This window comes from Hylobates moloch, unplaced genomic scaffold, assembly GCF_009828535.3.
Source record: "Hylobates moloch isolate HMO894 unplaced genomic scaffold, HMol_V3 SCAFFOLD_9, whole genome shotgun sequence".
In the NCBI taxonomy this organism is placed as follows: domain Eukaryota; kingdom Metazoa; phylum Chordata; class Mammalia; order Primates; family Hylobatidae; genus Hylobates; species Hylobates moloch.
In genome coordinates, this window is record NW_026652284.1 from 62,496,213 (window position 1) to 62,521,960 (window position 25,748).

Genomic DNA, 25,748 nt, shown 5'->3' on the forward strand with positions numbered 1-25,748 from the left:
GTGTAGTATTATTTCTGAGGATTCTGTTCTGTTCTATTGGTCTTTATATCTGTTTTGGTACCAGTACCATTCCCATTTTGGTTACTGTAGCCTTGTAGTACAGTTTGAAGTCAGGTAGTGTGATGCCTCCAGCTTTGTTTTTTGGCTTAGGATTTTCTTGGTGATGCAGGCTCTTTTTTGGTCTAAATGTATGAAGAAAGTCACTGCTAGCTTGATGGGGATGACACTGAATCTATAAATTACCTTGGGCAGTATGGTCATTTTCATGATATTGATTCTTCCTGTCCATGAGCATGGAATGCTCTTCCATTTTTTTGTGTCCTCTTTTATTTCATTGAGCAGTGGTTTGTTGTTCTCCTTGAAGAAGTCCTTCACATCCCTTGTAAGTTGGATTCCTAGATATTTTATTCTCTTTGTAGCAATTGTGAATGGGAATTCACTCATGATTTGGCTCTCTGTTTGTTATTGGTGTATAGGAATGCGTGGGATTTTTGCACATTGATTTGTATCCTCAGACTTTGCTGAAGTTGCTTATCAACTTAAGGAGATTTTGGGCTGAAGACGATGGGGTTTTCTAAATATACAATCATGTTATCTGCAAATATGGACAATTTGACTTCCTCTTTTCCTAATTAAATACCCTTTCTTTCTTTCTCCTGCCTGATTGCCCTGGCCAGAACTTCCAACACCATGTTGAATAAGAGTGGTGAGAGAGGGCATCCTTGTCTTGTGCCAGTTTTCAAAGGTAATGTTCCCAGTTTTTGTCCGTTCAGTAAGATATTGGCTGTGGGTTTGTCATAAATAGCTCTTGTTATTTTGAGATATGTCCCATCAATACCTAGTTCATTGAGAGCTTTTAACATTAAGGGCTGTTGAATTTTGTCAAAGGCCTTTTCTGCATGTATTGAGATAATCATGTGGTTTTTGTCTTTGGTTTTGTTTATGTGATGGATTACGTTTATTCATTTGCATATGTTGAACCAGCCTTGCATCCCAGGGATGAAGCCAACTTGATCGTGATGGATAATCTTTCTCATGTGCTGCTGGATTTTGTTTGCCAGTATTTTATTGAGGATTTTCACATCAATGTTTATCAGGGATGTTGGTCTAAAATTCTCTTTTTTTGTATGTCTCTGCTAGGCTTTGGTATCAGGTTGATGCTGGCTTCATAAATGAGTTAGGGAGGATTCTCTCTTTTTCTATTGATTGGAATAGTTTCAGAAGGAATGGGTCTAGCTCCTCTTTGTACCTTTGGTAGAATTCGGCTGTGAATCTGTCTTGTCCTGGACTTTTTTTGGTTGGTAGGCTATTATTGCCTCAATTTCAGTGCCTGTTATTGGTCTATTCAGGGATTCAGCTTCTTCCTGGTTTAGTCTTGGGAGGTTGAATGTGTCGAGGAATTTATCCATTTCTTCTAGATTTTCTAGTTTATTTGCGTAGAGATGTTTATAGTATTCTCTGATGGTAGTTCGTATTTCTGTGGGATCGGTGGTGATCTCCCCTTTATCATTTTTTATTGCGTCTATTTGATTCTTCTCTCTTTTCTTCTTTATTAGTCTTGCTAGCAGTCTATCAGTTTTGTTGATCTTTTCAAAAAACCAGGTCCTCGATTCATTGATTTTTGAAGGGTGTTTTCTGTCTCTATCTCCTTCAGTTCTGCTCTGATCTTAGTTATTTCTTGCCTTCTGCTAGCTTTTGAATGTGTTTGCTCTTGCTTCTCTAGTTCTTTTAATTGTGATATTAGGGTGTCAATTTTAGATCTTTCCCGCTTTCTCTTGTGGGCATTTAGTGCTATAAATTTCCCTCTACACACTGCTTTAAATGTGTCCTAGAGATTCTGGTACATTGTGTCTTTGTTCTCATTAGTTTCAAAGAACATCTTTATTTCTGCCTTCATTTCGTGATGTACCCAGTAGTCATTCAGGAGCAAGTTGTTCAGTTTCCATGTAGTTTTGTGGTTTTGAGTGAGTTTCTTAATCCTGAGTTCTAGTTTGATTGCACTGTGGTCTGAGAGACAGTTTGCTATAATTTCTGTTCTTTTATGTTTGTTGAGTGCTTTACTTGCAACTATGTTGTCAATTTTGGAATAAGTGCAATGTGGTGCAGAGAAGAATGTATATTCTCTTGATTTGGGGTGGAGTGTTCTGTAGATGTCTATCAGGTCCGCTTGGTGCAGAGATGAGTTCAATTCCTGGATATCCTTGTTAACTTTCTATCTCGTTGATCTGCCTAATGTTGACAGTGGGGTGTTAAAGTCTCCCATTATTATTGTGTGGGAGTCTAAGTCCCCAAGCTAGTAAGGCAGGCCAACATTCAAATTCAGGAAATACTGTGAACACCGCAAAGATACTCCTTGAGCAGAGCAACTCCAAGACACATACTTGTCTAATTCACCAAAGTTGAAATGAAGGATAAAATGTTAAGGGCAGGCAGAGAGAAAGGTCGGGTTACCCACAAAGAGAAGCTCATCAGACTAACAGCTGATCTCTCAGCAGAAACTCCACAAGCCAGAAGAGAGTGGGGGCCGATATTTGACATTCTTAAAGAAAATAATTTTCAACCCAGAATTTCTTATCCAGCCAAAGTAAGCTTCATAATTGGGGGAGAAATTTGCTTGTCTGTAAAGCATTTTATTTCTCCTTCACTTGTGAAGCTTAGTTTGGCTGGATATGAAATTCTGGTTTGAAAATTCTTTTCTTTAAGAATGTTGAATAGTTGTCCCCACTCTCTTCTGGCTTTACAGTTTCTGTTGAGGGATCCGCTGTTATTCTGATGGGCTTCTCTTTGTGGGTAACCCGACCTTTCTCTCTGGCTGCCTTTAACATTTTTTCCTTCATTTCAACTTTGGTGAATGTGACAATTATGTGTCTTGGAGTTACTCTTCTCAGGGAGTATCTTTGTGGCATTCCCTATATTTCCTGAATTTGAATGTTGGCCTGCCTTGCTAGGTTGGGGAAGTTCTCCCAGATAATATCTTGCAGAGTGTTTTCCAACTTGGTTCCATTCTCCCCTCACTTTCAGGTACACCAATCAGATGTAGATTTTGTCTTTTCACATTGTGCCATATTTATTGGAGGCTTTATTCGTTTCTTTTTACTCTTTTTTCTCTAAACTTCTCTTCTCACTTCGTTTCATTCATTTTATTTTCAATCACTGATACCCTTTCTTGCAGTTGATCAAATTGGCTACTGAAGCTTGCGCATTCGTCACGTAGTTCTGATGCCATGTTTTTCAGCTCCATGAGGTCATTTAAGGACTTCTCTACATTGGTGATTCTAGTTAGCCATTCCTCTAATCTTTTTTCAAGGTTTTTAGCTTCTTTGTGATGGGTTTGAACTTCCTTCTTCAGCTCGGAGAAGTTTGATCATCTGAAGCCTTCTTCTCTCAACTCGTCAAAGTCATTCTCCACCCAGCTTTTTTGCGTTGCTCGTGATGAGGTGCATTCCTCTGGAGGGGGAGAGGCACTCTGATTTTTAGAATTTTTAGCTTTTCTGCTCTGTTTTTTCCCCATCTTTGTGGTTGTATCTACCTTTGGTCTTTGATGATGGTGACAGACAGATGGGGTTTTGGTGTGGATGTCCTTTCTGTTTGTTAGTTTTCCTTCTAACAGTCAGGACCCTCAGCTGCAGGTTTGTTGGAGTTTACTGGAGGTCCACTCTAGACCCTGTTTGCCTGGGTATCAGCAGCGGAGGCTGCAGAACAGCGAATATTGCTGAATAGCAAATGTTGCTTCCTGATCGTTCCTCTGGAAGCTTCATCTCAGAGGGGTACCCAGCCATGTGAGGTGTCAGTCTGCCCCTACTGGAGGATGCCTCCCAGTTAGGCTACTTGGGGGTCAGGGACCCACTTGAGGGGGTAGTCTGTCCGTTCTCAGATCTCAAACTCTGTGCTGGGAGAACCACTACTCACTTCAAAGCTGTCAGACAGGGTCATTTAAGTCTGCATAGGTTTCTACTGCCTTTTGTTCGGCTATGCCCTGCCCCCAGAGGTGGAGTCTACAGAGGCAGGCAGGCCTCCTTGAGCTGCAGTGGGCTCCACTCATTTCGAGATTCCTGGCTGCTTTGTTTACCTACTCAAGCCTGAGCTATGGCGGGCACCCCTCCCCCAGCCTTGCTGCCACTGGCAGTTCGATCTCAGACTGCTGTGCTAGCAATGAGGGAGGCTCTGTGGGTGTGGGGTCCTCCAAGCCAGCCATGGGATATAATCTCCTGGTGTACTGTTTGCTAAGACTGTTGGAAAAGCACAGTATTAGGGTGGGAGTGACCCGATTTTCCAGGTGCCGTCTGTCACCAGTTCCCTTGCGCTTCCCAGGTGAGGTGATGCCTTGCCCTGCTTCAGATAACACTTGGTGGGCTGCACCCACTGTCCAGCTCCCACCATCCAACAAGCCCCAATGAGATGAACCCGGTACCTCAGTTGGAAATGCAGAAATCTCCCATCTTCTGCATCGCTCACACTGGGAGCTGTAGACTGGAGCTGTTCCTAGTTGGCCATCTAGGAACTGTGCCCCTGGTTTTTAGAATTTTCAGCTTTTCTGCTCTGGTTTCTCCACATCTTTGTGGTTTTCTCTACCTTTGGTCTTTGATGTTGGTGACCTATAGATGGGGTCTTGGTGTGGATGTCCTTTTTGTTGATATTGATGCTATTCCTTTCTGTTTGTTAGTTTTCCTTGTAAGTCAGGTCCTTTATTTGCAGTTCTGTTGGACTTTGCTGGAGGTCCACTCCAGACACTGTTTTCCTGGGTATCACCAGCGGAGGCTCAGTTGGAAATGCAGATATCACCGGTCTTCTGTGTCAATCACACTAGGAGCTGCAGGCAGGAGCTGTTACTATTCAGCCATCTTGGAATGGACTTCTCCTTCATTTTTATTTTTGCTTTATTTTTTGAAGGCATAAGAGAGAGGATTGCAGATATGCAAATCATGGCACACCAACATCAACAGTTTATGCAAAGATCATTTCTTTTTTTAATGCATTTTTCCATTTTCATTACTCATTCCTACTCCTCTACCCATTCCTATGTTCACCAAAGATAGCCACTCCAGTGTATTGAGCATCTAGTTGTGGATATCCATATATACTTCGATGATCTATATTTTTTGTTTTGTTTATTGATGTATATCTGTTAAACTTAATTTCATTGTATTACTGCGGTAGAGTTGACATAATATTTCTTTTTGAATTCTTTTGAGTTTTTTTTCCCCAAAAGCAGTTTTTAGACTGATTCTATTGCGTCTAAGGACGTCTTTATCTTGTTTTTGCATTTAAAGGTCGTGCAGCTGGACATTAAAATGTTATTTCAAATGTAGTTTCCTTTAGAAACTGATAATATTATTTCTTTACAGTCTTCTATTCAGAGTCAATTTGTGTTCCTTTATAGGTAATTTGCTTCTTTTGATGTCTTTTGCTCTCTCTTTGTTTCTAATCCTTTAAAAATCTGCCTGTGGGTCTGTTTTTTCTTTTTATGGATCATACTTGTCTTGTGATAAAATCTTTCATTCTCTAGGCTTACATTATCTTTTCTTTTCTCAATTCTGGAATAGTTTGAATCATGATTTTCTTCTGTCTTCTATTTTTTTCTTTCCATTTCAGTTTCCTGATATGCAATGATACTTTTACGTCTTTCTTCTTTATATTCTATATTTTTTTCCTTGAGAAGTTTCCTGTTTGTGTTTCTCATACGTCTCCTTATTTTTCCTAATGCATATTTTCTTAAAATGTCAAGGTAATGAATATATGGGAAAATAAAAAATTTCCAGCCAAGCGTTGGTTTGTGCCCTTCCTGATGAGTTTTAAGAAATAAAGAAAACCTATATTCAAAAAGAGAAAGAAACAAATAAATTTTAAAATGGGCAACATATGAAAACATGCAATTAATAGAAGGAAAAAAAGAGTAGACAATGAAACAAAAGATGCTCAATCACATTGCCAATCATGGAATGCTAATTAGAACCATAATGAGATATTAGTATATACCACCAAATTAGCAACATTAAAAAATAAGTGACAAAATGCTGGTGAAACTGTGGAGTAATAGAAACTCTCATACACTTTTACTGAGAGTGGAAATTGGCATAGCTATGTCAGTAAGCAGTTTGCCAACACAGTAGCTCTACATACGTATCCTAAAACTAGCAATTCAAAACTCATAAATGTCCTCTGAGAAAATTCATGCACACATTTTGGAGGGTGCATGTACATTTTTTCTAGTAACGCTTTTCTGAGATAACTTACAATTCTTCGCATCAAAAATGTCCACTTGCAATACAAAAATTTTCTATAATCATGCAATGAACTATTATACAGCAATGAAAATAGATGTACTACACCTTCACAGAGCAACAAAATCCCTACACCTCAATGTTGAGCAAAGGAAACTTTATACAAAAGAGTTCAAATGGTATGATTCCATTTATATAGAGTTCAAAAATGTGGAAATATTATATTGTTTAGGAAATTAATACATAGTGGGTAAGCACAAGTATTGAATAAACATTAAAAGCATGTTTCACAAGTGTATCAGAGGAGAAGGCAAGCAAATGTGGAAAATTCTGTAAGACCAAAAAGAGAACACAACAAATCCTGACAAATGAGTGAGCACAGAAGCCTCTGGGTTTCTGGTCAGCCCAGAGGCTCACTTCAAGTGGGTCTTTACTCTGCAAGGAACAGGAGACAAAACCTAAGGCTCAAGCACAGAAAATCATAAGAATGAAAATCTCTAAAGATTAGTCAACTTAGTAAAATGGGTAAACTAAACAAACACACATATATAAATAAGCAAATAAAAAAATTCTACCCTGCCAATAAAATATGCTGTTTATGGCCTTTGGCTGTAGGCAGAGTGGGGAAATATTTTCCTCTTCAATCTGTTTAGATTGAAATATAAACTATTCCTAATGTGGCAGTGAACCTGAATTTCAATAATATATATGGCTGAAAACTCCAAACTTAGGACTTTATTCTAAAGTAGCTCTGGTTTTTTAGTTCACTTAGGCTTTTGGAAGAGGCAAATGAAGATCATTTCTGGAATATTGCAACTTAGTGCAGGACTAAAATAATTCCCATGGATAAGTTTCAGAGAAAATTAATTCACAAAAGAATATCACAGAAACAGGAGAAAATTTTACTATGAGGAAGAGTAAACAGAAATAAAAAGCAACAGACTGAGATTAGAAAATAATATAGTTATAAAATAACTCACTAAATTAAAGAAATAAAAGAAATAAAAAACATCTGCAAAACTATTTTGTACAATTTAACAACAAAAATGATAAAATTCTGGAAAGCTAAAAATAGAAGTGAGCTTTTTAAAAAAATCTAATAACATGCATATTTACTTAGATTTAGATTTAGCTGTACATGGCAACAAACTCAAGATTACTGTCTTAAGATATGATATTTATGTGTCTTTCATAAATGAAGTCCATAAATAGGAAGTTCACACATGCTCCAGATGCCCAATAATCATCAGTTGTTCAGAAAGATGTCTTCTCTCTGTATCCTCACATAGCAGTGAGACAGAGAGAGAGCTTGGCTGTCTCCATCTTATTGTAAGAATATCAATTCCACTACTGCGTCTACACCTGCATAACTTCATTTGAATCTAATTAACTTCCAAAGGCCCCATTTCCAAATACTATCTGACATGGTTAGGCTTTGTGTCCCCACCCAAATCTCATCTTGAATTGTAATTCTCATAATCCCCACATGTCAAAGACCAGGTGGAGGGGGTGGTTTTCCCCCATGCTGTCCTCCTCCTAGTGAGTGAGTTCTCATGAGAACTGATGTTTTAAAAGTGACACTTCCCCCTTTGCTCTCTCTCTCCGGCTGCCATGTAAGATATGCTTTGCTTTCCCTTCACCTTCTGCCACGATTTTAAGTTTCTGGAGGCCTCCCCAGACATGCAGAACTGTGAGTCAATTAAACCTCTTTCCTGTATAAATTACGTAGTCTCAGGCAGTTCTTTAGAGCAGTATGAGAACTAATACACCATTACAGTGGGAAATAAGACTTCAACATATGAATTTTGGGGAGACCCATTTAGTCCATAGCAGGAGCTATTTATTAAACTATACTAAAATGTGGGCCTTCTATTATTATCAAATAATACAGACATTTTTATAAAACAGCATTTTAGCATACCTAATGGAAAATAGAGAAATGTTAAAGAATACACTTTAAACAGAAACTGGATAAGGAAGGCCACTGTATCACCCCTGTTCAGTGTTGTAACAGAAATCTGAACTGTATAACAAAGCATATAAATTATAAATTATGAATAAAAGCATCAAAACTACAAATGTATTAATAAGACTGTATACACAGATAGATGAGTTCTTGAAATAATTATTATAATTAAAGAGACAGGCAAAGTCTCTAAATATAAGAATATGCAAAAATAAAATGTATTTCTCTACATTAGAAAATAGCAATTAGAAACACAATTTAAAAACTGACACTAAAAAGGGTTTCCAATAAATAAATACAAAAGGAAGTACAAGATCTTAATGGAAAAATTTATAGCAGTTGGTAAAAAATGCAACAGAATAGCTAAACAATTCAAGAAATATAGCCAGTTCATGACAGTTCAATCCAAAATAATCCGTTAATTCAAGGCAATTTAAATAAAAATTTTAATAATAAATGTAAAGGAAACATAGATGGTCCAATAAAGGTATTATTTAATACTATATCAAAATTTAAGATATATTAAAAATTAAATGTGAAAAGCAAAACTTGTAATATTTGTGAAGTAAATGTAAATCTTGCAATTAAAAGTACATTTTCTTTTTTTTGAAACGGAGTCTTGCTCTGTCACCCAGGCTGGAGTGCAGTGGCGATCTCGGCTCACTGCAAGCTGTGCCTCCCAGGTTCGTGCCATTCTCCTGCCTCAGCCTCCCGAGTAGCTGGGACTACAGGCACCCACCACTACGCCCAGCTAATTTTTTTTGTATTTTTAGTACAGATGGGGTTTCACTGTGTTAGCCAGGATGGTCTTGATCTCCTGACCTCGTGATCCATCCACCTCAACCTCCCAAAGTGCTGTGATTACAGGCATGAGCCACTGCGCCTAGCCAAAAGTACATTTTTTTTTATTTTAAAGAATGAAAAGTATGAACAAGAAATAAAAGACTTTATAAATATCTTTACTTTAAAATTGAGGTTATAGCTTCATCATAAACAGTTATAGTAAAGTGAAAAGCTAAACCTCAAGTAGAAGATCACTTAAACACATAAAATAAATAAGACATTTCTATTTTAAACAAAAATATTTCTGAAAACTATTAACAAAAGACCAATAATCACTTGGAAAAATAGGCAAGAAACACATTTGAAAGAGGAAATGAATGGCTAATAAACATAAGATTCCCCATCTAATTTGTAAACAGGAAACTACTAATTAAAATCAATAAGATTATCATTTTAAACCTATCAGCTTAGCAAAATTTTAAGTCTGTTAATTCCAAGTATTGGCCAGGATGTAAGCTAATACTCCTATCTGTACTTGCTGTGGCATTACCTTGTACAGCTAAGCAATTTCCCTCTAAAATAATACTTCCACTCCTTTGATATGTCCTAGAGAAAGTCATTGTAACATGTGAATGAAAATATATGTACAAAAATATTAATAGCAACATTTTTCATAACAGGATAAAACTAGACACAACCAAAAAGTCCAAAGTCAGCTGGATAAATTGTGTTATATTTGTAAGATAGAATACAAAACAGTTGTGAGAATGAATGTTAGTATTTCACACAATCACAAGGGTGAATTTCACAAACACAATGAAAACAGTAAGTTGCAAGAAAAACCATTTAATATTCAGTTTCAATACAATTAAAATAATACTAGTCATAAATAAGTATTATTTTGCAAAACATAATTATGTGTAAAGGAATAATAAAATAAAAAACTCAATATAACATTTACTTCTGGGTTGAATGTAGGCTATGCCATCCAGGAGAGGTGCATAGAGAACTTCAAGGTGTGAGTACTCATGAAATTTTAAAGCTGAGAAGGGAGTACATTAATATTCATTTATTATTATTATTTAATATGAATAAAATATTTAATAACAAAAGGATAAGAAAAATGAATGCAGTAAATCTGCAAATACTGATATGTAAGGATTTAGTTTCAAAAGCAAATAACCAATTAAGAAAATATGGAATATACAAATGACCTATTTGTCATGTTCATATAAATTGTTTTAGGGAATGGGACACAAAACCTTGGGACGCAGATTTTTGGAACTATCGGAATACAGAACTGGAACTCTTTGGGAGGAAAATCATGAAATAGATAAAGTAATACTAAAATTGCTTATAATTTTATGGTCAGGTACATATATTTTTGAATTCATTTAAAATAATAATGGTAGTTACCTGGATGATGGAATAATGAGCCATTTTATGGTATCTTTAGGTAGAGTTGAATTTTTAAAATCTTCTGAAATTGTTATTTAAAGTGGTTTTCTCTAGGTAGTTCAACCGGAGAGAGTAAAAGGACTTAATTTTACATTTATACCCTTTAGGTTTTGTTTTAGTTTATTACTTTTTGCAGGAATTCCTGTTAAAAGAAAACAAATAATAGGCACTCATGCTGAGAGAAACCTGTCCTGTTGTTAATAAAATCTTTTACACTTGAGAGAAGTAAAATACCTGAACTTTCAAAAACAAAAGAAGATTTTATTCCCCAAAAGCCATGGATCCAGAGCAAAGAAAAACTATTATAGAATAAATTTGGCTGGCTACAGGGAAACAAATTGATTACATGCTTATTGGTGAACAAGTTAAAGCAATTTTTTTTTTTTTTTTGAGACGGATTCTGGATCTGTCACTGGGCTAGAGTGCAGTGGTGCCATCTCTTCTCACTGTAACCTTTGTCTCCTGGGTTCAAGTGATTTTCCCGCCTCAGCTTCCCGGGTAGCTGGGACTACAGGCGCACGCCACCACGCCCAGCTAATTTTTGTATTTTTAGTAGAGACGGGGTTTCACCATGTTGACCAGGATGGTCTTGATCTCTTGATCTCATGATCTGCCTGCCTCAGTCTCCCAAAGTGCTGGGATTACAGGCATCAGCCACTGTGTCCAGCTAAAGCTATTTTCTAAGTAAGATTTGGTAAACGATTGTTAGAAAAATTTAACATTAAGAAAAGTGGTTTTATGGTGAAATTCTTTAACAGACTTAATTTTTCAGATTAGTTTTATGTTTATAGCAGAATAGTGCACAGTACAGAATTTCTCATATACTCTTTGCCTTCACAGAGGCATAGCTTCCCTCATTATCAATATCTCCACCAGATGGTACATTTGTTACAATTTATGAACCTACATTGACACATAATTACCACCCAGAGTCCAAGACCATAGTTTGCATTAGGGGATCTCTCTTGGTATTGTACATTCTATGGATCTGGACCAAAGTGTAAGACAAGTATCTACCAGTATAATATTATACAGGGTATTTCCATTGCCCTAAAAATCCTCTGTGTTCTGCCTATTCATCTGTATTTCCCTCTAAGTCCTAACAGCTACTGATATATTTTTAGACATTTTTGCCTTTTCCAAAATGTGATATAGTTGAAACCATATAGTAAGTAGCCTTTACAGACTAGCTTCTTTCAATTAGTAACAAGAATTTAGGTTTCTCCATACCTTTTCATGGCTTGATAGTTAATTTTTTTTCTAGTGCTGAATAATAGTCCATTATCTGAATATACCTTAGTTTATCCATTCACTTACTGAAGAATGTCTTGGTTCCTTTCAAATCTTAGCAATTATGAATAAAGCTGTTATACAAATCCATATGCAGGCTTTTGTGTGTACATATATATATTCATTTTGGGAGAAAAAAACAAGGAACGTGATTTCTGAATTGTATAATAATAGTGTGTTTATTTTATTTATTTATTTATTTATTTATTGAGAAATTGCCAAACTGTTTTCTGAAGTGGCTTTACCATTTTGCATTCATTCCCACCAGCAATGAATGGTAGTTCCTATTGCTCCCCATCCTTCTCAACATTTGATATTGTCAGTATGCTGAATTTTGGCCATTCTAATAGATGTGTGGTGTTATCTCATCGTTGCTGTAATTTGTATTAGTATTTCTCTCATGACATATGAGGTAGAACATCTTTTCATGTTTATTTGCCATCTGTATATCTTCTTTGATGAAGTATCTGTTAAGGTCTGTGGCTCAATTTTAAAAATGCTTGTTTTTTATCTTATCGCTGAATTGTAAGAATTTGTTGTGTATTTTAATAGCAATTCTTTATATGATGTCTTTTGCAAATATTTTCTTCTGGTCTGTGATTTGTCTTTTCATTCTCTTGACAGTGTCTTTCATAGAGTTTATTAATTCTTTCTTTCATGGATTGTGCCTTTGATGTTATTATTTCTAAAAATCATTGCTAAGTGCAATGTCATCTATAGTTTTCCTGTGCTATTTTTCTAGGAGTTTTATGGTTTTGTGTTTCACATTTAGGTCTGGGATCTATATTGAGTTAATTTTAAGGAAGTGTTTAAAATCTGGGTCTAGATTTATTTTTTGAATATGATGTCCAGTTATTTCAGCACTATTTGTTGAAAAACTATATTTTTTTCTATTGTATTGCCTTTCCTTCTCTGTCTCTAAGATTGGTTGACTTTATTTATGTGGATCTGTCACTGGGCTCTCTCTATTCTGTTCCATTGATCTGTTTATTTTTTCACTAATACCACATTGTCTTTTTTATTTTATTTATTTATTTATTTATTTATTTATTTATTTATTTATTTATTTATTTATTTTTTGAGACAGAGTCTCACTTATCGCCCAGGCTAGAGTGCAGTGGCACGATCTCAGCTCACTGCAAGCTCCGCCTCCCGGGTTCACACCATTATCCTGCCTCAGCCTCCCGAGTAGCTGGGACTACAGGCGCCTGCCACCACGCCTGGCTAAGTTTTTGTATTTTTAGTAGAGACGGGGTTTCACCATGTTAGCCAAGATGGTCTCGATCTCCTGACCTCGTGATTTGCCCGCCTCGGCCTCTTAAAGTGCTGGGATTACAGGCCTGAGCCACTGCGCCCCGCCCACATTGTGTTTATTATTGTCACTTCATAGTAAGTTTTGAAGTTAGGTAATGTAAGTTTTCCAACTTTGTTTTCCTTCAATACTGTGTTGGATATCCTGCCTCTTTTACTTCTCTATGTAAACTTCAGAATTAACTTGTCAATATCCATAAAGTAACTTGCTGAGGTTTGGACTGGCATTACATCAAATCTATAGATCAAGTTGGGAAAAACAAGCATCTTGACAATATTGATCTTTCCTATTCATTAATATGGGACATCTCTCCATTTATTGAATTCTTCTTTGGTTTCTTTTATGAGAATTTTGTAGTTTTCCTTACATAGCTCTTGTACATATTTTGTTAGATTTACACCTAAGTATTTATTTTTGGGGTGCTAATGCAAATAATATTGTGTTTGTAATTTCAAATTGTACTTGTTTGTTGCTGGTATATAAGAAAGCATTTGACTTTTGTATATTAACCTTGTATTCTAAAAAACTTGCTATAATTAAGCAGTTAGTTCCTAGAGATTTTTTTTGTCTATTCTTTTGGATTTTCTACATGGATAATCATGTCACCTGTGAATAAAGACGGTTTCATTTTATACTTACCCATCTGTATACCTTTTATTTATTTTTTTGTCTTATTTTATTAGCTAGAATTGTTAGTGATGCTGAAGAGCAGTGGTGAGAGGGGACTTTCTTGCCTTTATTTTAGTAGGGAATCTTTGAGTTTCTCACTATTAAATATGATGTTAGTGTAGGTTTGTTGTAGATACTCTTTAAGGGGAGAAGCCTCCCTGTATTCCTAGTTTAGTGGGGAAGTGGTTTTAAAAAAAATCAAAGTCAAATGATTCTACTCCCAGAGGAAAATCTCCTTGACCACTTGGCCCAAATTATGCATATTATTTTATAGAAAATGCAAGGGCACAGAGCCTGAAAAGGCTGGAGTAGCACCTGGAAAATATCTCTAATCTTCCGCATCAAAATTCCAGAGGTTTTGTCCTTCTTTCCTTTGCTACGTCATAGTTATACATCCCATTACTCATTTCAGTAAAATGCCCCATTTTTTCCCGATAAATAACATTTTTCTATTTCATTTAGAAAGAGGTGATCTCTCTCTTTTAGTCAAAAGAAACGTGCCCAATTCTCAAAGCAGTAGCATATTCTTTCAGAAATAGCTTTGTTGATGTATTATTCACATACTATCCAATTCACCCATTTAAATTGTACAATTCAGTGATTCTGAGTTTGTCACAGGGCTGTGTAAAAATTACCCCAATCTGATTTTAAAATGTTTTTGTGTCCCCTAAAAGAAACTCCATTAGCACTCATTATTCCACACTTACTGAAGCCCTATGCAACTATTAATCTTTTATTTCTATATATTTGCATATTCTGACTGGATCTCTTTGCTTTCAATAGTTGTACATTGTTGGCATAAGTTTATCACAAATTTAGTAGCTTAAAACAATTTTTATCTTACAGTTCTTTAGGTAACACATCTAAGATGGGGTCTCATTGGGAAATATCAAGGGCTGTGTTCCTTTCTGTAGGTTTTAGGGAAGAAGAAGTTGCTTTGCATTTTCCAGCTTCTAGAGGATGTCTCCACCTGCTGATGGTTCTCTTCCTCCATCTTTGAAGCCAGTCTTGGCAGATCAAGTTCTTTTTACATTGCATACCTATGACTTTTCTTCCGTCATCACACTGATGTCTAAATGATTTCAACTCAAGAAATGGGCTCTACATTTCAAGACTCATCTGATTAGGTCTGAGTAATCCAGGATAATCTTGTCTGAAGATTTTTTATTTTAATCACATTTTCAAAATCTCTTTATTCATGTAAGGTAACATATTCTCAGGTTCTAGGGATCAAGATGTGGACATTTTGGAAGGAGTATTATTCTGCCAATCATTTTTAAAAACCTTTTCAATTTTATACACATTGATTTATGCATTTGCTTCTTAAATTAGTCAAGGGGACAAAGGTGAAGAAATATGCAGTTATAGTGTCCTTTATAATTACTTACATAATTACCTTTACCGATACTCTTTTTCTTAATATGTTTAGATGTGAATTACTAACTGTTGCTGAGTGCTTTCAGCCTGAGGAACTACATTCAGTATTTCCTGTAAGGAAGGTCTGTTAGCAACCAATTCTCTCAGTTGTTGATTATTTGGGAATATCTTTTTTTCACCTTCGTTTTTGAAAGATATTTTGCTGAATGTAAGATTCTTGACAGCCATTTTCTTCTGAACTTTGAATATGTCATCCAACTGCCTTTAGTATCTATTGTTTTTGATAAGAAGTCCAAAGTTAATCTTACTACAGTTCCCTTGTACATAAGTCATTTTTCTCTTGCGGCTCCCAAGATTTTCTCTTTCTCTTTGTCTTTCAACATTTCAATTATAAGGTGTCTCTCTCTAGAGTTCTTTGAATTTATCCTACTTGAAGTTCATTGAGTTTCTTTAACGTATACTATAATATCTCCAATAATTTGGAAAGTTTTCAGCCATTATTTCTTCAAATATTTTTTGTCCTGTTGTTTTGTATTCCCATTACTATATTGGTGTATTTAATAGTGTTCCTTATTTCTCTCAGAGTGTGTTCATTTTTCTTTATTTTCTTCTCTTTTCTTCAGATTTCATCATCTCCCTGTAACTCTCTTCAAATTTATTTATTCTTCCTTCCACCAGTTCACATCTGCTTTTCAGCCCCTCTAGTGAAGTTTTCACTTCCCTTGTATTTTTCAACTCCAGAATTTTCTTTTGTTTCTTTTCAGTAATTTATATCTTTTCATTAGTATTCTGTATTTGATAACACGTTGTCTTTAAATATCTTTTAAGTTCTTTAAACATGGTTTCCTTTAGTTCTTTGGACATATTTATGATAGACAATTTGAAATTTTTGTCACCTAAGCCTACCACCTAATTTTCTGTAAAGGCAATTTTTAATGCCTGCTACTTTTCCCCTAAGTGGGATGGGTCATATTTTCCTATTTCCTTGCATATTTCCTAATGTTTTGTTGATAACTATACATTTTAGGTAATATATTGATATAATGTTGGATACTGACTTTCTTAGGATTGTTGCTTTTGTTTTTTGCATAGTCATTTATCTAGGGACTTATTTTAATAAATTCTGTAAAGCCTTTTTCCTCTTCCATGTACAGCCTCTGATGTATCTGCTAGAATTGTTAATTTTTTCCTTTTTGCTTATCTTTTATCCTGGCTCTCTGGGAGAAGCCTCTGGTTTGACAGCCTGTTTATTGATTAAAATTGTGTTTACGACCCCCAGTTGGTTAGAATTTTACCTGTTACTGTTTTAAATACATGTGTAACATAAAGTCTATTATATCAGTTCAGATATTTTACTTTATTTCATTTTATTTTGTCCTGTCTTCAGCTTGGAGGTTTTTCTCTCTGATTTCTTCTGGGAAGCATAGTCTTCCAGACTCTCAGATGACTATGATATTATTTTAAATCTTGGCTTCCAGATATATTTCCTAGATCAGGGAAGATCTTTGTTCACTCGGTATCTGGTCAGAAGTTATGTTTAAGCACTGTCATTTTTTTTTTAATTTTTAAAAATCCAAATTTAGGTAAGGAGAGACTTTTTTGAAGGATTATTGCAAGGGCGAAGAAGGGACTATTGTAATACAGAGAATAAAACAACCATAGCAAACATCTTAAGGATTATGTGAAAAGAGTTATTCTTTTGTAGAGAGGAGTAAACAAGGCTAGAAAGAACAGGATGTTCAGATGTAAGAAGAAAGGGAGGCATGGTGGGATAACAGATCAGAGAATGTTTTATCCTGATGTCAGTTTATTTTCAAGAGGAGAAATTTAGGAAAGGTTGCACGCCAGCTGAGGCTGAGAGTAAAATTCAGAGATCTATAGGAAGGAGAGAAATCTAAAGTTTGCTTACAAGTATTTGGTTCTGATTGATTATGGGGACAAACAGTTCAGCAAATATATATGAGGCAAAGAATAAGAATTTAGAGTGTTTGTATCTGGTCTTGTCATAGGTATACAAGAGGGCCATCCGTGAGTCTTATCTAAGTCATATGAGAAAGGGTACTTCTTTGCAGCAAGCCATTTCCAAAACATAAAGTGTGACGAATTTCTTTAACTACCCTCCTTTTGGTATTTATTGCTGTCTTCTAGGATCAGAAGAGCCTGGTATAATTTAACCTTGTTAGTTGCTGGTGCCATTTAGACTTCCATCCTATGCTGATGGGTCTGTCTGTGCTTTGGGAAATGTTCTTAAGTCTGACTCACATTCTGTTCTGATTGCTTCCTGAGTGGATGCAGCATAGTGCAAGGAGAAAGGCTTTCCACGCTTAGAGCTGATGGTAATCACAGAAAGACCCTTCTTAGCTGTCTCTGTTCTTGGTTCTTTTTATTGAACTTCTGGTTTCTCTGCAACTTTACTTGTTTCAGAGTTACTGCCTCCTTGTAATTGCTTTCCACAAAGATAGCTATTGTTTCTGGCAACACTCCCATGCATAGAGATCTCCATCCACTGTTACAAATAAAGCCAGTCCCCTCAGGCAGAGCTGAAGAACTCCTCATCCTTATTACCTGCCTTTCTACCTGGGCAGAACCATTGTGTGACTGCACCACAGTTGGGGGAAGAAATCTGTTTCTCCCAGAGTGACATCCCTAGTCTACTTACTAGTTGGCACTAGAGTGTGTAAGGGGCAGCCCTTGATTGTCTTCGCTTGCCTTGCTTGGCACAGAACCTCCATGCTACCAGTGTGCTGGGCCCCAGTATCACCCACCTTCTTTACTTGAAATAGAACTTCCACACTCTGAGCAGGGGTGAAATAGGAGAAGAAAGTCCCAGGTCCTCTTCGCCACATACCTTCCTAAAATAGAGCTTGTGGAGGTAGGAGGAGAAATGCTAGCAGCCTGCTCCTCCTGAGACAGAGATATCCCTGTCTTCATGACTGCACATGCCTGGGGTAGAGCTCTTGTAATGTGAAGTTGGGAAATGGAGGTTGGTAATTAAAGAATCTTGGCTAGAATTCCACAGACTCTACTTGTTCTTAAAAACATTAAATAGTTTTTCTTGAATGAATTTTTATGCATTTTTTCTGGTGTTTCTAGGACAATTTCCACGTTACATTATTTTTTAATAATTTTCATCTTGAATTGCTATTTTTCTGGAGAGAATCTGCCAAGATCCTTTTTCATTTTTTTAGAATTACCCCAGCAGCTTATTCTTACTCTAGTTTCCTCTACTTTTTCCTTCCTTTAGGTTCTCTATTTTTATTTAAGTATTTATTAAAATAGTTCCTACTTTTTCCCCTTTCAAACTCTTCCCAAATTATTTAGAGGTCTGACAACTGCACTTTGCAAGGTCTGAACACAGCTTACCCTCAACTTTTGTATGGTAACTATTGTTGGTGATTTATTTTTAATTTTTATATTTTAATTTTATTTTTTAGATTGTACTTCAGCAAGTTGAAAACTTTATTCTACAATACGTTCAGTTTGTCACGCCCCATTACCAATATTATTCATCTTTTTTAAAAATTTTATTATTATTATACTTTAAGTTTTAGGGTACATGTGCACAACATGCAGGTTTGTTACATATGTATACATGTGCCATGTTGGTGTGCTGCACCCATTAACTCGTCATTTAGCATTAGGTATATCTCCTAATGCTGTCACTCCCCCCTCCCCCAACCCCACAACAGACCCCGGTGTGTGATGTTCCCCTTCCTGTGTCCATGTGTTCTCATTGTTCAATTCCCACCTATGAGTGAGAACATGCGGTGTTTGGTTTTTTGTCCTTGTGATAGTTTGCTGAGAATGATGGTTTCCAGTTTCATCCATGTCCCTACAAAGGACATGAACTCATTATTTTTTTTGACTGCATAGTATTCCATGGTGTATATGTGCCACATTTTCTTAATCCAGTCTATCATTGTTGGACATTTAGGTTGGTTCCAAGTCTTTGCTATTGTGAATAGTGCCACAATAAACATACGTGTGCATGTGTCTTTATAGCAGCATGATTTATAATCCTTTGGGTATATACCCAGTAATGAGATGGCTGGGTCAAATGGTATTTCTAGTTCTAGATCCCTGAGGAATCGCCACACCGACTTCCACAGTGGTTGAACTAGTTACAGTCCCATCAACAGTGTAAAAGTGTTCCTATTTCTCCACATCCTCTCCAGCACCTGTTGTTTCCTGACTTTTTAATGATCGCCATTCTAACTGGTGTGAGATGGTTTCTCATTGTGGTTTTGATTTGCATTTCTCTGATGGCCAGGGATGATGAGCATTTTTTCATGTGTTTTTTTGGCTGCATAAATGTCTTCTTTTGAGAAGTGTCTGTTCATATCCTTCACCCACTTTTTGATGGTGTTGTTTTTTTCTTGTACATTTGTTTGAGTTCATTGTAGAGTCTGGATATTAGCCCTTTGTCAGATGAGTAGGTTGCAAAAATGTTCTCCCATTCTGTAGGTTGTCCACTCTGATGTTAGTTTCTTTTGCTGTGCAGAAGCTCTTTAGTTTAATTAGATCCCATTTGTCAATTTTGGCTTTTGTTGCCATTGCTTTTGGTGTTTTAGACATGAAGTCCTTGCCCATGCCTATGTCCTGAATGGTATTGCCTAGGTTTTCTTCTAGGGTTTTTATGGTTTTAGGTCTAACATGTAAGTCTTTGATCCATCTTGAACTAACTTTTGTATAAGGTGTAAGGAAGGGATCCAGTTTCAGCTTTCTACATATGGCTACCCAGTTTTCCCAGCACCATTTATTAAATAGGGAATCCTTTCCCCATTGCTTGTTTTTGTCAGGTTTGTCAAAGATCAGATTGTTGTAGATATGCAGCTTTATTTCTGAGGGTTCTGTTCTGTTCCATTGATCTATATCTCTGTTTTGGTACCAGTACCATGCTGTTTTGGTTACTGTAGCCTTGTAGTGTAGTTTGAAGTCAGGTAGGGTGATGCCTCCAGCTTTGTTCTTTTGGCTTAGGATTGACTTGGTGATGCGGGCTCTTCTTTGGTTCCATATGAACTTTAAAGTAGTATTTTCTAATTCCGTGAAGGAAGTCATTGGTAGCTTGATGGGGATGGCATTGAATGTGTAAATTACCTTGGGCAGTACAGCCATTTCCACGAAATTGATTCTTCCTACCCATGAGCATGGAATGTTCTTCCATTTGTTTGTACCCTCTTTTATTTCATTGAGCAGTGGTTTGTAGTTCTCCTTGAAAAGGTCCTTCACATCCCTTGTAAGTTGGATTCCTATGTATTTTATTCTCTTTGAAGCAATTGTGAATGGGAGTTGACTCATGATTTGGCTCTCTGTCTGTAATTGGTGTATAAGAATGCTTGTGATTTTTGTACATTGATTTTGTATCCTGAGACTTTGCTGAAGTTGCTTATCAGCTTGAGGAGATTTTGGGCTGAGATGATAGAGTTTTCTAGATATACAATCATATCATCTGCAAACAGGGACAATTTGACTTCCTCTTTTCCTAATTGAATGCCCTTTATTTCCTTCTCCTGCCTAATTGCCCTGGCCAGAACTTCCAACACTATGTTGAATGGGAGTGGTGAGAGAGGGCATCCCTGTCTTGTGCCTGTTTTCAAGGGGAATGCTTCCAGTTTTTGCCCATTCAGTATGATATTGGCTGTGGATTTCTCATAGATAGCTCTTATTATTTTGAGATACGTTCCCTCAATACCTAATTTATTGAGAGTTTTTAGCATGAAGGGTTGTTGAATTTGTCAAGGCTTTTTCTGCATCTATTGAGATAATCATGTGGTTTTTGTCTTTGGTTCTGTTTATATGCTGGATTACATTTATTGATTTGCGTATGTTGAACCAGCCTTGCATCCCAGGGATGAAGCCAACTTGATCATGATGGATAAGCTTTTTGATGTGCTGCTGGATTCGGTTTGCCAGTATTTTATTGAGGATTTTTGCATCAATGCTCATCAAGGATATTGGTCTAAAATTGTCTTTTTTGGTTGTGTCTCTGCCAGCCTTTGGTATCAGGATGATGCTGGCCTCATAAAATGAGTTAGGGAGGATTCCCTCTTTTTCTATTGATTGGAATAGTTTCAGAAGGAATGGTACCAGCTCCACTTTTTACCTCTGGTAGAATTCGGCTGTGAATCCATCTGGTCCTGGCCTTTTTTTGGTTGGGAAGCTATTGATTATTGCCTCAATTTCAGAGCCTGTTATTGGTCTATTCAGAGATTCAACTTCTTCCTGGTTTAGTCTTGGGAGGATGTATGTGTCAAGGAATTTATCCATTTCTTCTTGGTTTTCTAGTTTATTTGCGTAGAGGTGTTTACAGTATTCTCTGATGGTAGTTTGTATTTCTGTGGGATCGGTGGTGATATCCCCTTTACCATTTTTTACTGTGTCTATTTGATTCTTCTCTCTTTTCTTCTTTATTTGTCTTGCTAGTGGTCTATCAATTTTGTTGATCTTTTCAAAAAATCAGCTCCTGGATTCATTAATTTTTTGAAGGGTTTTTTGTGTCTCTATTTCCTTCATTTCTGCTCTTGTCTTAGTTATTTCTTGCCTTCTGCCAGCTTTTGAATGTGTTTTCTCTTGCTTTTCTAGTTCTTTTAATTGTGATGTTAGGGTGTCAATTTTAGATCTTTCCAGCTTTCTCTTGTGGGCATTTAGTGCTATAAATTTCCCTCTACACACTGCTTTGAATGTGTCCCAGAGATTCTGCTATGTTGTGTCTTTGTTCTCGTTGGTTTCAAAGAACATCTTTATTTCTGCCTTGATTTCGTTGTTTACCCAGTAGTCATTCAGGAGCAGGTCGTTCAGTTTCCATGTACTTGAGTGGTTTTGAGTGAGTTTCTTAATCCTGAGTTCTAGTTTGATTGCCCTGTGGTATGAGAGACAGTTTGTTATAATTTCTGTTCTTTTACATTTGCTGAGGAGTGCTTTACTTCCAACTATGTGGTCAATTTTGGAATAGGTGTGGTGTGGTGCTGAAAAAAATGTATATTCTGTCAATTTGGGATGGAGAGTTCTGTAGATGTCTATTAGGTCTGCTTGGTGCAGAGCTGAGTTCAATTCCTGGGTATCCTTGTTAACTTTCTGTCTCGTTGATCTGTCTAATGTTGACAGTGGAGTGTTAAAGTCTCCCCATATTATTGTGTGGGAGTCTAAGTCTCTTTGTAGGTCACTAAGGACTTGCTTTATGAATCTGGGTGCTCCTTTATTGGATGCATTTATATTTAGGATAGGTAGCTCTTCTTGTTGAATTGATCCCTTTACCATTATGTAATGGCCTTCTTTGTCTCTTTTGATCTTTGTTGGTTTAAAGTCTGTTTTATCAGAGACTAGGATTGCAACCCCTGCCTTTTTTTGTTTTCCATTTGCTTGGTAGATCTTCCTCCATCCCTTTATTTTGAGCCTATGTGTGTCCCTGCACGTGAGATGGGTTTCCTGAATAGAGCACACTGATGGGTCTTGACTCTTTATCTAATTTGCCAGTCTGTGTCTTTTAATTGGGGGCATTTAACCCATTTACATTTAAAGTTAATATTGTTATGTGTGAATTTGATCCTGTCATTATGATGTTAGCTGGCTATTTTGTTCGTTAGTTGATGCAGTTTCTTCCTAGCCTTGATAGTCTTTACAATTTGGCATGTTTCTGCAGTGGCTGTTACCTGTCATTCCTTTCCATGTTTAGTGCTTCCTTCAGGAGCTCTTTTAGGGCAGGCCTGGTGGTGACAAAATCTCTCAGTATTTGCTCATCTGTAAAGTATTTCATTGCTCCTTCTCTTATGAAGCTGAGTTTGGCTGGATATGAGATTCTGGATTGAAAATTCTTTTCTTTAGGAATGTTGAATATTGGCCCCCACTCTCTTCTGGCTTGTAGAGTTTCTGCCGAGAGATCCGCTGTTAGTCTGATGGGCTTCCCTTTGTGGGTAACCCGACCTTTCTCTCTGGCTGCTCTTAACATTTTTTCCTTCATTTCTACTTTGGTGAATCTGACAATTATGTGTCTTGGGGTTGCTCTTCTCGAAGCATGTCTTTGTGGCGTTCTCTGTATTTCCTGAATTTGAATGTTGGCCTGCCTTGCTAGATTGGGGAAGTTCTCCTGGATAATATCCTGCAGAGTGTTTTGCAACTTGGTTCCATTCTCCCCGTCACTTTCAGGTATACCAATGAGATGTAGATTTGGTCTTTTCACATAATCCCATATTTCCTGAGGCTTTGTTTGTTTCTTTTTATTCTTTTTTCTCTAAAGTTCTCTTCTTGCTTCATTTCACTCATTTTGTCTTCCATCACTGATACCCTTTCTTCCAGTTGATCACATCGGCTACTGAGGCTTCTGCATTCGTCACGTAGCTCTGGTCCCTTGGTTTTCAGCTCCATCAGGTCCTTTAAGGACTTCTCTGCATTGATTATTCTAGTTATCCATTCGTCTAATTTTTTTTAAAGCTTTTAACTTCTTAGCCATTGGTTCGAATTTCCTACTGTAGCTCAGAGTAGTTTGGTCATCTGAAGCCTTCTTCTCTTAACTCGTCAAAGTCATTCTCCGTCCAGCTTGGTTCTGTTGCTGGTGAGGAGCTGCATTCCTTCGGAGGAGGAGAGGCGCTCTGATTTTTAGAGTTTGTAGTTTTTCTGCTCTGTATTTTTCCCATCTTTGTGATTTTATCTACCTTTGGTCTTTGGTGATGGTGATATACAGATGGGTTTTGGTGTGGATGTCCTTTCTGTTTGTTAGTTTTCCTTCTAATAGACAGGACCCTCAGCTGCAGGTCTGTTGGAGTTTGCTGGAGGTCCACTCCAGACCCTGTTTGCCTGGGTATCAGCAGTGGTGGCTGAAAACAGCGGATATTGGTGAACCGCAGATGCTGCTGCCTGATCGTTTCTCTGTAAGTTTTGTCTCAGAGGAGTACCTGGCCGTGTGAGGTGTCAGTCCGCCCCTACTTGGGGGTGCCTCCCAGTTAGGCTACTCTGTGGTCAGGGACCCACTTGAGGAGGCAGTCTGCCCGTTCTCAGATCTCAAGCTGCATGCTGGGAGAACCACTACTATCTTCAAAGCTGTCAGACAGGGAGATTTAAGTTTGCAGAGGTTACTGCTGTCTTTTTGTTTGTCTGTGCCCTGCCCCCAGAGGTGGAGCCTACAGAGGCAGGCAGGCCTCCTTGAGCTGTGGTGGGCTCCACGCAGTTCAAGCTTCCGAGCCACTTTGTTTACCTAATCAAACAACTAACTGGGCAATGGCAGGTGCCCCTCCCCCAGCCTCACTGCCGCCTTGCAGTTTGATCCCAGACTGCTGTGCTAGCAATTAGTGAGACTCCATGGGCATAGGACCCTCCGAGCCAGGTGCAGGATATAATCTCCTGGTGTGCTGTTTTTTAAGCCCGTTGGAAAAGTGCATTATTAGGGTGAGAGTGACCCGATTTTCCAGGTGCTGTCTGTCACCGCTTTCTTTGACTAGGAAAGGGAATTCCCTGACCCCTTGCACTTCTTGGGCGAGGCAATGCCTCGCCCTGCTTCGGCTCGCACACGGTGCGCTGTACCCACTGTCCAGCATGTACTTTCTGGCACTCCCCAGTGAGATGAACCCATTACCTCAGTTGGAAATGCAGAAATCACCTGTCTTCTGTGTCGCTCACGCTGGGAGCTGTAGACTGGAGCTGTTCCTATTCGGCCATCTGGGCTCCTCCTATTGTTGGTGATTTATAGGCCATTGGGCTTGTAACCTTTCAGGATTCCACATGAAAATACAGTAGTCCCTTATCTGCAGGGAATATGTTCCTAGACCCCTGTTGGATGCTTGAAACCATAACTAGTACTGAACCTCATATATACTATGTTTTTTCTATGCATTATATGCTTGTGATAGAGTTTAATTTATAAATTAGACACAGTAAGAGATTAGCAACAATAACAAATAATAAAATAGAATAATTATAACAAGCGGCATCACTACTCTTGTGCTTTGAGGCTACTATAGAGTAAAATAAGGGTTATTTGAACACAAGCTCTGCAATACCACTACAGTTGATCTGATAACCTAAACTGCTAGTAAGTGACTAATAGTTATGTAGCACAGACAGTGAGGATATGATGGGTAAAGGGAAGACTCATGTCCCAGGCAGGACAGAGTGGTGGTAGCGACAAGAGACAGACAAATTCCTAGGCAGACAGAGACAGGTCTCAGATGAAATCTGACCTTCAAGCCAAGGACAACTTATAGCCTGAAAACCAGAGCTGACAGTTCCGAATAAAATTCATGACCAGAGTAAGAACTTCTATTCCCTTTTTACCGCCTCTCTCTTTATTGGTTCCTTCTGAATGATGCTTTTCAACCAATCAAACCCGAGCTGACAGTTCCGAATAAAATTCGTGACCAGAGTAAGAACTTCTATCCCCTTCTTAGCCCCTCTCTCTTTATTGGTTCCTTCTGAATGATGCTTTTCAACCAATCAAATGGTGCTTGTTCCAAGACCACCCATGGACCAATTAGCATGCACTTCCCCATTCTAAGTGTATAAGAACCCCGGACTCAGCCTCACAGATGGCTATTCATTTTCACATCCCCTCTCAGTGCTGAGAACTTTCTTTGTGTTGCCCAGTAAAATTCTACTCTGCCTTACTCATTCTCTGGTGTCCACATACCTTATTCCTTCTGGTTACAGGACAAGAACCTGGAACTCCCTGAACTTGCGGGAGCAA

The 25,748-nt window shown here is 37.5% G+C and overlaps 1 long non-coding RNA gene across 1 annotated transcript in view; it reads right to left on the reverse strand.

The window, feature by feature from the left end:
* LOC131384324 (uncharacterized) overlaps positions 1-25,436 on the reverse strand; it is a 71,058-nt gene extending 45,622 nt beyond the window's left edge. Inside the window, exons 1-2 of the long non-coding RNA XR_009215052.1 lie at positions 25,340-25,436; positions 10,387-10,570 (exon numbers count right to left, since the gene is read on the reverse strand). This is a non-coding gene — a long non-coding RNA (uncharacterized LOC131384324). The remainder of the gene's footprint in view (positions 1-10,386; positions 10,571-25,339) is intronic.
* Positions 25,437-25,748: the final 312 nt, after the last annotated feature.